Here is an 11,851-nt window from a genome sequence, read left to right as displayed (position 1 = left end):
AGTTGTACGTTCCACCAGAGGCCAGGGCTGCGGTCCTAGACTTCTGTCATGGTTCCAAGCTCTCCTGTCATCCAGGGGTGCGAAGGACCGTGGCAGTGGTCCGGCAGCGCTTCTGGTGGGCGTCTATGGAAGCCGACATCCGGGAGTATGTCCAGGCCTGCACCACCTGCGCCAGGGGCAAAGCCGACCACCACAAGCCCCAAGGCCTCCTCCAGCCTCTGCCCGTGCCTCATCACCCCTGGTCTCACATCGGCCTGGACTTTGTCACGGGCCTCCTGCCGTCCCAGGGCATGACTTCCATCCTCACGATAGTGGACCGGTTCTCCAAGGCGGCCCACTTCGTGGCCCTCCCGAAGCTCCTGACGGCCCAGGAGACTGCAGACCTCCTGGTCCACCACGTCATGTGTCTGCATGGGATTCCATCGGATATCGTCTCAGACCATGGTCCTCAGTTCTCCTCTCAGGTCTGCAGGAGTTTCTGCAGGGAACTGGGGGCCACCGTGAGTCTCTCGTCCGGGTACCATCCTCAGACAAACGGACAGGCAGAGCGGGCGAACCAGGAATTGGAGCAGGCCCTCCGTTGCATAACCTCCGCGCACCTGACGGCCTGGAGCAACCATTCGGCGTGGATCGAGTACGCTCACAACAGCCAAGTATCATCGGCTACCGGCCTCTCCCCGTTTGAGGTGTGTTTGGGGTACCAGCCCCCATTGTTTCCGCTAGTGGAGGGAGCGGTCGTGGTGCCCTCGGTCCAGGCCCATCTGAGGAGGTGCCGTCGGGTGTGGCGTGCCGCCTGCTCTGCCCTGCTCAAAGCCCGGACGAGAGCCAAGAACCATGCAGACCGCCGGCGTGCCCCGGCCCCTACGTATCAGCCTGGGCAGGAGGTTTGGCTTTCCATGAAAGACATTCCCCTGCAAGTGGAATCTCAGAAGTTGAAGGACAGATACGTTGGACCTTTCACCATACTCAAAGTCCTCAGTCCAGCCGCAGTGAAGCTGAAGCTGCCAGCTTCGCTGCGGATCCACCCGGTTTTCCATGTGTCATGCATCAAACCTCATCACGTTTCACCCCTCTGTACCTCCGGACCGGCGCCGCCTCCTGCCCGGATCATCGACGGGGAGCCGGCTTGGACCGTGCGCCGGCTCCTGGACGTCCGTCGGAAGGGCCGGGGGTTCCAGTATTTGGTGGACTGGGAGAGGTATGGACCTGAAGAACGCTCCTGGGTGAAGAGGAGCTTCATCCTGGACCCGGCCCTCCTGGCCGACTTCTACCGGCGTCACCCGGACAAGCCTGGTCAGGCGCCCGTTGAGGGGGGGGTCCTGCCGCTGAAGAGGAGGTACTGCTGGCCCACCACCACCAGCTTCAAGCACGAGAGGGCGTCATAGCAACCGGGAGTGACAGCTGTCACTCGTCATCAGCACCAGCTGTCACTCATCACACATCACCATCACCATAAAGGCCGGACTGCCACGCCACCTCCCCGCCGGGAAATCAGTTACCAGAAGAGGTAATTTCTCTGCTGAACTCAATACTGACTTATAGTCTGAACTTCTTTGCAGCCGTTTTCCTGTGGTGTTGCCTTATCTGCGGGATTGGCATTTGGTGTGATCAGCGACGGCTTCGCTTCACACCCCAACCAGATAAGTGGTTAGACAGGAGCTGCAGGAGTGTGTGATTGGAGGTGCTCCCTCCCAAAGGAACACAGACTGTGGAATTACTGAGTGTGTGAACTCACACTCATCTATACTGTTTCTGTTCTCTGCCAGCAGTACCAGGTCTGACAGCTGGAGACGGTGGCCACCTGGGGATCCAGGACTTGGCGGCTCCGGTGTTCTTCAGGTCCGTTGGCGGTGAGGGCCGTGTGGGATCCGGCTCGGTTCTGGACGGACGTCTCCTATCCTCAAGCCTACCCACACGTCACTCAACATATAATTGTCTGTACTACCAAAACTGTATTTGTCTGTATTCCGTTGTGCATTTCACAACATTAAATTGTTACTGTTTGGCTTATCCATTGCCCGTTCATTTTACACCCCCTGTTGTGGGTCCGTGTTCCTACACTTTCACAACAGAGGGTGATTTACAAATATCCTTTGATTTGTACATGTGCTTTGTGATCCACAAACACAAATTTCTGATTTGTAACTTGTGTGTGGGTTTTTAAAAATAAATGTTTATTTGCAAAACTGAAAATTCTGTTTGTGAAGGGTGATTCAGCATTGGTGGATCACCGAACACACACATTCATCACTTTGCTCAGTTACGCAATATTGAGACATTCTTAGCACAAAACTGCAGTTGAGATCCACAAATATGTCAGTCACTATTCACATTATTGGCAGAATTATAGGGGGGCTGAGGGGGAGCTTGGCTCATTATTGGGGGGCTTAAGCCCCCCTTGGCGCCGCCACTGATAACATTCCATTCTTATGGCATAAGTGCATTCCGTTTAATTTCAAAAGTGTTGTTGATTAGTACCTTGAAAATGCAGGTAAACCTTGTTAACTCATGCAAGTTGGGACCACAGAATCAGACCATGAGTTATATGAAACCGCAAGTTAATGAGGTTGACCAAAAAAACTAACACTTTACTTGACGGTATCGTCATAATAGTGACATAACACTGTCATAACGTTTACATGATACAGTCATGAAAATGTCATAAACATTATGTGAATGTAATGAATGTTTATGACTGCTGTCATTAAGTGTCATTCGGTTTTTATAATGACAAGTTGATATTTTTTGGGTTGTCTTGAATATGACAACTTGATACTAATCAAAGTGACATAACCAGAATCCATAGGGCCACTTACCACATACAACAAAACAATGGCAAAGAAGATAAACTGTGTGGGGCGTGGGGTGGGGGGGGGGGGGCATGTAGACTCCCCTAGCCCATGGCAATTTAAATAACATATTGATCAACTATGTGTGTCATAAAAATACACTTGCATTCTTCTGATTTCATGTTTTATTACATTTAATTCAGTATACTATTAGGGCAGAGGGTGGTGGCCAAGTGGTTAGTGCATTTGGATTCAGTGCAGAAGGTTAAATGGACTGCATTTATATAATGCTTTTCCATCTGCATCAGACGTTCAAAGCACTTTACACATCAATGCCTCACATTCAGCCCGATGTCAGGCTGCTGCCATGCAAGGTGCCCACTACACACTGGGAGCAACGAGGGGATTAAGGACCTTGCCCAAGGGCCCTTAGTGATTTTCCGGTCAGGCTGGGATTTGAACCGAGGATCCTCTGGTCTCAAGCCCAACGTTTAACCATGAGACTATCACCTCCCAAGGTTCTCGTTTCAAACCCCACCCCTGCCACATTTCTCCATGTAATGTGGAGTTGCGTCAGGAAGGGCATCCAGCTTAAAACTGGTGTCAATTCAACATGCAGATCTGCCTTGGATTTGGAAAACAAAGCAGCAGTTGAAGGGCCTTACAAGTCAGTTTATTGTTATTATTATAGGCACATTGGTTTAACAACACTTTTGCCTCACAGCAAGAAAGTCCTGGGATGACTTGCTTTACAGCCCTTTCTTGGTGGAGTTTGCATGTTTGTGTTGGTTCCCTCCGTCTTCCTCCCTTCTCCAAAGACATGCAGATTAGGTGAACTGGAAACTTTAAATGGACCATAAGTGTAAATGAGTCTGTCTGTGTATATGTGGCTCTGTGACAGACTGGCATCCTATCCAGGACATACCCAGCTTCTTGCCCAGTGACTGCTGGGATAGGCTCCAGCTCCCCCCCACCCCTGACCCTTGATTGAAGTAAGTGGGTATCAATAATGAATGAATGAATGAATTGCTATTATTATTATTAGCAGTAGTAAAATAAGGCACACCTGCACACCCAATACACCAAGTTTCCTTCATTTTTTCATTTTTTTTGAAGGTGAAGGCTTGTAATGGGTCTGCAGTTGCAGCTGGATAACAGCTGTTTACCTTTCTGAACTTCCAGGTTTCCCCTGGTAATCCTGTACTTGTCTTCACAACACTATGATCTATGGGAAATTCCCTTAGCTAAAATCTGCACAAATGCTCAATGGTGGAAAGTGGGTAAAAAAAAATGGCTCAAAATGTTTGCCTAAGAGCATTTTGACAGTGGAACACTTAGTGTGAACATGCTTCAAAGTCTGAGTCTGTGAGGGTGGATATTGGACTGGATGTTTTTGAACGCTTTTTTCCCTCTAGGTATCAAGAGAAGGAGTAAGTGCAATATAGGCTATAAGAGCTTATCCTGACATACCATACCACAAAGTGGACGAGAGTCTACAACTCCCCCTAGATTGGTCCATTGCAAGTTAATTCTCCAGCTCAGACACTAGTAGTCTAATTCCTATCCCACAGTCACCAGTTTAAGATTTCAATAGTTTCCTGTTATTTTAAAATGTGACGATGGTAGCAATAGGGGAAAACTCTGGTATTTCCAAACTTTTGAATGGCAGTGCATACTGCTGTCTGACATGTCATTAGAGATGTTGTTTCATTTATACTGTGACTCCCTGTTTGTGGTACATATTGTAGTTTGGGGTCACTCCCTTCTACCACATACAAAATCCAGTGAGTGTCTGCTACCTATAGCTTATTTTGATTGAGAGAGAAAATACTCTTAAAAAATAATGAAGTGCTCAACATAAATGAACGTGTAAAACCAAAGAGGGTGATCTGGTGAGAAAAGCAAGGAGTAACAAAATAACACAAGCATCCAACCATGATAAACTAGGCCACTGGGCACTGCGGCAATTTGTGATTAATCTTTATGTTGACTTGAGTGACGTGTTACCTAAAGGTGTTGCGTACACAAAAAGAAATCCTTAACACCATCAGAACATCACTTATCATGTGTCATCGTGGCTTCAGTTTCACAGTGACAAGGTTTTGTAATATTGCCTTTGTATACCACAACAATGTAGTTAAATTGAATCAATTGAGATGTGCGTCTCGTGCAAACTTTTAGCTTTAACTGAAGAGAGTTAACACAAATATGGTATTAAGCACTTAGGAAACCACCATGCAGCTGTGACACTGCACTGTTTCTCACAATCACAGATGTCTGTAACTCTATGTTTTGTGGCTGTCTTGGTGGCTTTGTTCGCTAGTCTCCTTGTATGGTCACCCAGGTCTTGTTCACATGGATACGATACTTTCCTAATGCAATCTTTATCTTTGTCATTTCCAATAATATTTCGTAAAAAGGGTACCATTTTAAGATTTATCTGTGTCCAAAACAACAGAAAGCACTGTAGTACATACGCCAGGCCTGTATGTGATACTGTAATGCTTCCAGAGAAACTGGAGAAGAAGCCATGTAAGAGCTAATCATTGTTGCAACAGAAGTTAAAGCTACACTACAAAGCGGAACACTATGGTCCACATAAATATAGAGATGCAGTATAACATCTACAGACACTATTTCCTTTCAGTGAAGTCCTCACTTGACCATTCATACAGTTCCGACATAATATTAACACCAATCATGCAAATATAAAGTCTTAATTTTACCTGTTTTACTGGTTTCAGCTGGATTCATCATCACAGCCTGACAAAAACTGTTATCCACATAAGATGCCCTGTTTTGGAAGATGACGCCTGGAAATACTTTCATTCCTTGTTATGGAAATTACTTGCAAAAAAAAAAAACCTGCAGCATTTTTAAAGAGGTCCCTGTTGTGAAAGTGTAGGAACACGGACCCACAACAGGGGGCGCAATGAACGGACAATGGAGAAGGTAAATAACAAGGTTTACTATTGTGAAACGAGCACAATAATACAACAATCACAATTTGGGGTCGAATCCGCTGGTGTCGTGTGGGCAGGCTCGAAGGTAGGAGACGTCCGTCTCAGTCGAACCGGAACCACCCAGATCTCCTCTGCACCGAACCCTGGAAATACCTGGAACCGCCAAGTCCCGAATTCCCAGGTGGCCACTGCCTCCGCTCGTCGGATCCGGTACTGCTGGCGGGAGGAGAGCAACAACACACAGGTGTGGATGCGACCGCACCCAGTAACGGAGAGGGGAGAAGACGCCTCCACCTCTTGTCAAAGTACAGCAGGAAGGTGAGTACTTATCCAAGCAATGAAGCTATCAGTAGTCAACAGTCCTGAAAAGGTTTAACAAGTTTAGCTGGTTGTTCAGAATATAAATGAGAGAATATTACCTCAGTCTTAGGCGATATCTCGGCACTGAGGTGGAGACGCCGTCCTCCAGATATACCTCTGTGCTGAGTGGAACAGCTGTGTCTGGTGATGGGTGACAGCTGTCACCCAGGCTACTCCCATAAGGCGGCAGCGCCCTCTGGTGCCTGGAGCCCGCACTCCAGGCAGGGCGCCCTCTGGTGGTGGTGGGCCAGCAGTACCTCCTCTTCAGCGGCCCACACAACAGTCCCTCCGTGTTTGTCTGTTCTGGGTGCGTTTCTCAGCCTGAACCACAGGATGCCAGTGCTTTGTCCCACCATAAACAAGAAAAATAATTACTTATTTTAAAAGCAAAAGTCCTTTCTGCAATTATTGTTTTTAGCATCACCGTACTCCATTTATTTATGGGAGTGGTGTACCAGAGCCAACCATAATCTCTTTAGCATTCTGCTTGTGATGAAAATAAATCCTATTTAGGATTCACCAAGACAAAAAAAAAAGAAGTTAAATTACACTGTTAAAAACAACAACATGTCATTCATTATGAGTGGTTGAGGCTAGAGAGGCAGGGCTATGACATCATTGTTTCAGAAAAGTTCCGTATTGCTTGTCCACATAACGTGAAGGCGCCGTTTTCAGATTTATCCACTGTGGGAACTGTTGTATAAAAACATCAATTTTGGCAACCGAAAACGGTGTTTCCATGTGGATGAAATGCCAATACAGTACAAAACTTATACGGATATGCCTAAACCTGTTTCCCAGTGGAGGAGGCCTCAGATTTTGAAAACTGTCTCGTCCAAGCAGATTTGTTATACAGTACTACAATATTTGCATTACTTAATGATCACTATAGATGGACAAGACAGATTCAGTGACTTGGAAATGTTCATGTAGCAATCCTCTGACTTGTCTAAAGAAAAGTGGCTATAAAAGTGATGATTTGTACTGAAATAGTCCTCGGGCATAGGTCTTTGTTAATGCCTATATATCTTTGCAGAAGAATGAAGCTCCAAGTCTTCAGGGTTCTGGTGCTTCCTGTCTATCATGGTTTTGCCAGAGGACCCTAACATAGAGAACCACAATGAAAGGTAGGTTAAAAAAGCTGGTTTATTGTCTACAGCGATAGAACAGATTTGGAACCCTGTTGATAATATATGGGTGCCAACTGATGGTACATACTACAAGCTTCTCTCTCTCATTTTGTAGTTCTGCTTTATTGTTTTTTTTTTTTTTAGCACACAATCCATCTGTGACAATCATTTATGATCTCCAGACATCAGACAAAGTGTTCCAGCCATCTGTACTCCCGCTGGGGATACTGATACTGCCAATGTGGAGGTATCCTGGAATGGTCTACTACAAGTGCCGCCATCTGGGAAATAGGGAAGTTGTGGCGGGCTCCTGCTTTATCATCCTCTATACATCCTCATACATGTAGTCATACATCCTCCAAGTAGGATGTATGACTACATCCTATTTGGCAACCCAATTGGAGCATTTTGCTTGCCAATGTGCAGTCTATTGCCTAGAAAATGGATGAGCCTCAGTGCCCTCATCAGTGACCAGTGAGACATGAGGAACTGCTGAGTTCTGTTTTTGTGAAACATGGCTAAGGGCCTGTCCCACTGGCGTTTAGGAGGATTTACGTATGGATTGCGCAGAAAAATTGGCCCATATTCGCCAAACATCCACAATATCCGGTAACATGCTGTATGAGTCGGCCGTCATCCGAACACGCCTGTGATCATCCGCAGAGGCACGCATGTCTGCAGCCAGGATTTTTGAGTAGCTCAAAAATCTGGATGCGGATGACATCCGCCTTACATACTCCGTACATACTCAATTAATACACAATACATACTCACTCTATGCGCTGTATATCTGCCGTTAACCGCTGATATCTGCAACTGATGGGGATTTGTGGCTTGGCAGCGGACTGGGACAGTGTATAAAACAGATATATTGTGTGCCCATCATGTCCACATCACAAACTAAAATATGTTGTAGCGAATGCATACAAATTGGCCACGAATAAAGCGTTTTTATTACATCTGCTTTGCAGCTGATTTGCGGACAATCTGTGAATGCATAACAAACACGTCACGTAAACCCAAAGTACTATATGTGGCAGAAAGCAACATACCTGCCAGTCAGTGCTGGTCCGGCTGTGTAAATCCACAAAGACGTAGCTGCTGCAATCGGGTCTCCTCCAGGACTTTTATTTAACACCAACAAAAGGAAGAGTTGCTGTTTAGAAACAACTCACGCTGAAGTCTGTTTCTGTGACACTCTCAAAAAACACAACAAAAAAAAACCGTCTCACACCGAGCGGCTTCCCCCCTCCCACTCCCCAAAACTCATGAACAGTTAACCCTCGCATGACAACATGAACAACTCTGTGATCAACTTGTCCAAGTCCAGCACATGCTCCAGAGGCTATATTGTTGGTGTGAATAGTGATGCCGAAAGGAGTGTGCGCTTATTTTATGACCGCAATGCAGATGCCGTGCATGCGCAACACATGCGCGATGCATTCATAATACACCCGTAATACTGCCGTGATAATCTCAATGTGTCGGATTAGTTTCCTCACTACATGCATTATATAACCGTGATTGTTCATCATATATTCGCTATATATTATTAATATATCTGTAATTTCATATTGGGACATTTGTCATTTTTGGCCATTTTGTTGTGGACGACAACGAACGCCCACAATTTGTATACTGAATTCATGCGCAATTAATCCTCTCCCAGTGGACAGTGCCCTAACATCGGATGCCCCCAACTGCACATACAACCAGAGGGTTTCTCCATGTATTGCAGGACCACTTGAGGGATGCAACCAGCATGTCTAAGGGACGTGGAGTGTTTTTTTCTTGTGAACAATCTGTGGCATACTGATCTAGAGGTAATTTCCTTACTCTTGTTTACCAGTTCTTGAACATCTCACCATCATCTGCTGCACTTTTTAGCTGCCAAGAGAATTCCCTCTGTCCTGCTTATCACTGTTTATATCCCACCTCAAGGTAACGTGTTCTGGAGGAACTCCATGGGGTAATCAGTGGCTATGAGAACCTGTACGCTCAAGGCATTTCCATCATGGTGGGACATGTCACTCAAAGCAACCTTAAATCACTGCTACCCAAGGTTGTTTTAATCAGCTGACCAGTCAGTTTTCAGGGATTCAGAACACCTTAGTGAGTACACCAGTACAATAGGCTCAAGAGTAGACCACAGGTCCTTAAACAGTTTTGCTGGTATAGGGTCAAAAAGACAAGTTGTGCATTTAGCAGAAGTTGCAACTTTCTTCAGCACACACAGTGAAATAATATCAAATTCAGTAAATCTAGGTGATCTATCAGTAATGACACATCAATAACAGGGTGCAGTGGTGGGACTAAGGCATACTGTGATATATTTAACCTAATGTCATCTATTTTCTTTCTAAAGTAATCTAAGGAATATTGGCTGTAAATGGAGACAGGTGGTTGTCCTTGAATAAGTGTTGTTACCGTGTCAAACAGGAACTTTGTATTATGTTTTGTTTTGTTAATCAAATTACAGTAGTAGGCCAGATTTGTAGCCAATACTGCGTGCTTGTAGTCCAGAATAGCATTATGAAATGCGAGGTGGAATACTTCTTGTTTTGAACCATTTTTTCTCTAGATTTATGCTTGGGGCCATGTAAGTGATCATTGAAACAAGGCAAGTGTGTTTTGGGGGCATGGTTTTAATGTAGGTGGAGCAATCATGTCCAGTGTGCTCATGAGCACTGACTTTAAGCTGTCTACAAGGCTATCTACTGAATGATCATGTTCCAAAAGTGATGCTAAGACATCAGGCAGTCTGGCTCCAAGTTCATTTGTAGTTGAGGAGTTGATGTGTCGCCGTGATGATAAATAAGTGTCTGAGACACTTATTTATCCCAGTGGACAAGGCAAAGAGTAGGGATGGGTACTGATAAGATTTTATCGATACCTCTTGTGAATTTTCTGTGTACTAAAAGTAGGCTTTACAGGTTTTCTATGTCAACAACATTTTATTGAGTCTTAAAGTAAATAAATATGAAATTGGTCACTGGTCCTTGATCTCTGGACTTAAATAAAATCTACATGGTGGATCCTTGATCCTTGATAAATGGAAATAAAATCTGTAGTTTTTGTCAAAAGCATTTCTTTTCAGGCATTAATGGCATGAATGTCACTCCATACCTCTGAGCTGAACTCAGTTGACTGCACTGCAAGTCAGCATCAATGTAATCATAAAGAACACAGAACGTCTCCTTTTGGGAGACATTAGTTTATTGTTTGTATTACAACGTTTGGAAAGAGGTGTCATTTTATTTAAAATGGTGATTTGCTTTGGAGGTATTCATTTCGGCAGAGAGTGGCGCAGTGTTTGGAGTTGTGTGAATGGAATGGAGGACAATTCTTGTTTCTTGCCTGTCACAAGACAAGAGTCCCAGTTAGCGACTTTAATCTGCACAAAAGTGACTCATGGTTGACATCTTTAAATGGCTTTGAGAGGGGTTAAGAAGCGGAATTGCCGCTTCTGAAAAGCATCGAAGGAGAGAACCAATGAAGCAGTGGGTCGGAGCACCGCTTCCTTGGTTCAAGCTTCAAAGCGGAGCCATTACAGAAGCGGTTGATTACAGACCCTGCAGCGGGTCTGTAATCAACCGCTTCAACATAGAGAAATGATAATTTTCCCGACAAACACCCTCAAAACAATTCCCGCTCTAAGGATAAGGGAATTGTTAAGCAAAAAGGCTATTGATGTCGGTGGATCGAATCATTTCTTAATGATTCTCGAAAAGAACTGGTTCTTAATACCCATCCCTAGCAAAGAGACTGTAAACTTAATAAGTGACTGATCTGAAACCACTGATGCAAGAGACACAATGTCAGTATTTGAGATGGTAATATCCAAGGTATTTCCACTAATGTGAGTCGAACCCTGAATGCATTGCTGGAATCCTAATACATCTATAATGTCCATGAATGATTTGCAGAGGGGGTCAGAAGGCTTGTTTACATGAATGTTGAAGTCACCAACAATCAAAATGTTATCAGCACAGATTGCCAAATTAGAGTTAAACTCATCAAATTAATCAAAGAATTCCAAATATGGGCAAAGTGTTGTGTGTGTGGGCCGCCAGAAGAGGAGGTACTGCTGGCCCACCACCAGTGGGCACCCTGCCTGAAGTGCGGGCTTCAGGCACGAGAGGGCGCTGCCGCCACGGACACAGCCGGGGGTGACAGCTGTCACTCATTATCTCTTGACAGCTGTCACCCATCTACTCAACATCATCTCACTCCATAAAAACCAGACGTCATCTCCACCTCATTGCCGAGATATCGTACTTCATTGAGGTAATATCCTCAGCCGTTTGTGTTACAATATAATTTGTATATTGTGAGTGTTTGCAGGAGTACCGGTACCTCTGTCGGTGGAAGCTGAGAGAGCGCTGGAAGGCACTCTTTTCCCCTGAGGAATCACTGCGGTACTCTGCAAGTTTCTGAGTGAGAGGTGGAGGTGGCATTCCCACTGTTGTTGTTACTGGGTGTGCACACACCTACACTTGACTGTCTTTGTTCTCGCCAGCAGTACCAGATCCGACAGTCGGGGACGGTGATCACCTGGGAATTCGGGACTTGGCGGCTCCAGTATTCACCAGGTTCGGTGGCGGCGGAA

Source organism: Thalassophryne amazonica, chromosome 13, assembly GCF_902500255.1.
Source record: "Thalassophryne amazonica chromosome 13, fThaAma1.1, whole genome shotgun sequence".
Taxonomy (NCBI): Eukaryota; Metazoa; Chordata; class Actinopteri; order Batrachoidiformes; family Batrachoididae; genus Thalassophryne; species Thalassophryne amazonica.
Note: the sequence above shows the minus strand (reverse complement) of the source record.